The sequence below is a fragment of the Lynx canadensis genome, chromosome A3 (genome assembly GCF_007474595.2).
Source record: "Lynx canadensis isolate LIC74 chromosome A3, mLynCan4.pri.v2, whole genome shotgun sequence".
Classification (NCBI taxonomy): domain Eukaryota; kingdom Metazoa; phylum Chordata; class Mammalia; order Carnivora; family Felidae; genus Lynx; species Lynx canadensis.
The window spans coordinates 49,271,105-49,274,893 of record NC_044305.1 but is presented as its reverse complement, the minus strand read 5'-3'; the positions used below and the strand labels follow the sequence as shown (position 1 = coordinate 49,274,893).

Here is a 3,789-nt window from a genome sequence, read left to right as displayed (position 1 = left end):
AATAGACTCCAGAGTTCCAAAATAGCTACATCAGGGGATTCTGCCGGTGCAATTGTCCCGTCTCTGTGGGGATATGGATTCCTGGTGCTTTCTACTGTGCCATCTTCCCAGTGTGTTTGTTAAGAAGTTTTTTTTTTTTTTAATTTTTTAAAATGTTTTTTAAAAATTTATTTTTGAGACAGAGAGAGATAGAGCATGAGCAGGGGAAGGGCAGAGAGAGAGGAAGACACAGAATCTGTGCTGAGCTGTCAGCACAGAGCCTGACATGGGGCTCAAACTCACCGACTGTGAGAGTGACCTGAGCCGAAGTCAGACGCCCAACCGACTGAGCCACCCAGGCACCCTTAGAGTTTTTAACTTGTATAAGGTACTGAATTTTATCAAATGCCTTTTCTACATCTGTTGATGATATTGATACTTAACTTGTATGAGGTACTGAATTTTATCAAATGCCTTTTCTACATCTGTTGATGATATTGACATTTCTTTTTTTTTCAATCTATTATGTGATAAACCTCATTCCACAACTTTAAGCCAACTTTGCATTTCTGAGATAAACCCTTTTTGATCAAGCTATTAGGTGTTTTTTTTTTTTTTTCTGCAACAAACTTTATTGATTCCATTTGGTCCATGTCTTGGGAGAAGGCTCCAAGATGGATAAAAAGTTGCCTACTGCATCTTCAGGGAGAGGCTCAAGAACAAGCCCTGGCACCAAGGGGATGCTAAAGGGGCCCCTCAAAGGCTTCTGGGCTTCAGGGGCTCCTGGTCATGCTTGAAGGTGAGCCTTTTGAAGAGACACTTGCCTAACCAAGTCTGCAGAGGTTAGTCAGGTGGTTGCCCATCTTCTTGATGAGTTTCACCTCATCATCTAGGAAGTGGTTCTCCAGGAAGTCACAGAGATGATGGTCTGTGTGGGAAGAACCCAGGGCGTGCAGATTCAAAAGGACTTCGTTCAGGTTTTCCAGAACCAGGGCGGCTTCTGTGACCTCTAGGGTTTTACTTCGCTCATCTTGAGATGGACTTTGCACATCCTGGAAGAGGGTGTGGCCACTTGCTGAGCTGGTTTTGCATCTTCAAGAGATACTCAGTGCCCTTGCACTTCTTAGTCAACTTGTGGAAGAAATGCCCATGCCCTACAGAGCCAACTCATTGTGGTCAAAATAGATGCCCAGAGAGAGGTATGTATGGAGCCCCACAGGTGCGTATTGACCAGGTGGTTGATGGCAGCCTCCACCTTGGTGGAATAATTCTTATGAATCTGAGAGCTCATGGTTGATTGATAATATGGAGCTAAGCTCAAAATAAGGTGTTGGCTGGTTCCAGAGGCAGAGGGTGGCTGAGAAGATGCCTCCAAAGGTTCAAACTGGAAAAAAAGTTTGGAGGGTGGTCAGAGGCTGGTAGAAGGGGCATCCCTGGGTCTGTTCCATCCAAACAGTGTTGGAGCAAGAAATAGATCTGCAAGACCACCAGGTGTACTGCCAAGCTATCAATTTTTAAGTGCTATATTCAAGTTCCTAAAATTTGTATGGGATTTGAATTTATGTTTGTGGGTGAGCTTATCTTGTCAGTCATTTGGGTTTGATATCAAGGTTTTACTATTCTCATGAATCAAGCTCTTTTTTTAATGTTTATTTTTGAGAGAGAGAGAGAGAGAGAGGACAAGTGGGGAAGGGGCAGAGGGAGAAGTGGATGGATAGAGGATCCAAGGCAGGCTCCATGCTGACAGCAGAAAGCCAAATGCAGGGCTTGAACATGAGAACCACAAGATCATGACGCTTATCTGACTGAGCCACCCAGGTGCCTCATCAAGCTCTTTTTTAAAAAAAGTTTATTTATTTATTTTGAGAGAGGGAGAGAGAGGAAGAGAAAGAGGGAGAGAGAGCTTGTGGGGGAGGGGCAGAGAGCAGGAGAGAGAGAATCCCAAGCAGGCTCTGCACTGGAAGCCTGATGTGGGGGCTCAATATCATGAACCATGAGATCAAGAGTTAGACACCTAACCTACTGAGCCACCCAGATGCCCCTGAATCAAAATCTTTTTACATGCTCTGGGGAGGTAATGTGATTGCAGAGCTCTGTCATCTGACATATCAGCTGACTGTAAAACCATCTGGGCCTGGTGCTTTCTATGTGGGAAGATTTTATCTTCTTATTCAATTTTTTGAAATTGTTATGAGGAAATTTGGGCCATCTCTTAAGTAGGCTTTTCATTTTGAGTGTAACATACATACAAAATGCCCAGTTTCTGTTACAACTTGATGAAGTTTTGCAGTAAACACATCCATGGACCATTCATCCAGATCAGCCATTCATGTCCTCATGTGGGTGTTTTATCAAATGCTTGTCTACATTTATTGAAATGGTTCTATTTTCTCTTTTAATCTGTTAATGTGGTGAAACACTATAAGTGATTTTCAAATGATAGACCAACTTTGCATTTCTGGGATAAATCCAATTTGGACATTCTATTACTCTTTAAATATATTGCTAGGTTTGATTTGCTAATATTTCCTTTAAGATATTTGTATGTATGCTTATGAGAAGATTAAGCTGTAATTTTCTATTTTCGAAGTGTCCTTTCAGGTTTGGGAATCAAGATTATGGTAGCTTCATAAAACAAGTTGCTGTATCTATGTGTCACTTTATTGTTTTCAACTGCAAGGAATTGATTACCAGCTTAGTAGTGGCTTAAAAAGCCACATAATTATTTCACATCAGAAAGAGTAGTGAGGGAGATGGTTGGAGGGCTGATTTGGGGGCTCATCGTTGTCATCTGAGATGCAAACTCTTTCCATCTTTCTGCCATACTCATCTTGTTGACTTTTTGTCTTCAGGCTTATTGCCTCATGGTTACAAGATGGCTGCCAAAGCTCCAGGCCATACTATCTCACCACATTATCTTGTTCAAAGTACAAGAGCAAGTAGAAAGCCTGGGAGGTGAGATAGATAGAAAGATAGATAGAGAGATAGATAGATAGATAGATAGATAGATAGATAGATAGATATCTTGGCTTCTTCTTTCTTTTTACCTCAGAGGAAAAATGGCTTCCTTCAAAATCCAGAGAGGATTTCTCCTAATGTTTCATTGCAGAAGAACTGGGTCATATGCCCATACATTAAACAAGCACTACTAAAGGAATTAGGCTCCAAAGTCTGCTTCTGACAAGTTATGACTCCCTGCCAACACTCCCTGCTCCACATTAGAGTTGTGTCACTGTTGTCTAAATACTAGTGAGATTTGTTGGACATGAAAAGGAGAAATATCTTTTGACTAACTTTATTTGAGACACTTGTATCCAATAAATTTAGTAGGTTGGTAACTGTCCATGGAGGAGCCTTGGCCCATGTTTTAAGAGCCGATATGTGCCTGTGAACTGGGCTCCTGAAAATGACCTGAGTTCTCAGAAAGTGACACTATTTTTTTAAGTTGCTTTCTTTTTAATGTTTATTTATTTTTGACAGAGAGAGAGGGAGAGAGAGAGAGAAAGAGAGAGAGAGAGGGAGAGGGAGAGAAAGAGATAGGGAGCAGTGGAGGGGCAGAGAGGGAGGGGGACAGAAGATCTGAAGCGCTCTCTGTGCTGACAGTAGAGAGCCCAATGCCAGGCTTGAACTTACAAATGGGAAATCGTGTCTGAGCTGAAGTCAGATGCTGAACTGACTGAGCCACCCAGGTGCCCCTAGGTAGGTGATACTATTTAGTAATATTAGCAGTATAGAAGTTAGACCTGTTCTGTATAAATACAAGCAACAGAAGACTCTGCCCCTGAGCTAAGGAAGCTGTCAAACAAGGTT

At 42.0% G+C, this 3,789-nt stretch overlaps 1 pseudogene; it reads right to left on the bottom strand.

Moving 5' to 3' along the window:
* Nucleotides 1-735: 735 nt before the first annotated feature.
* On the bottom strand, nucleotides 736-1,270 carry LOC115511208 (annotated as a pseudogene).
* Between the last annotated feature and the right edge of the window lie 2,519 nt (nucleotides 1,271-3,789).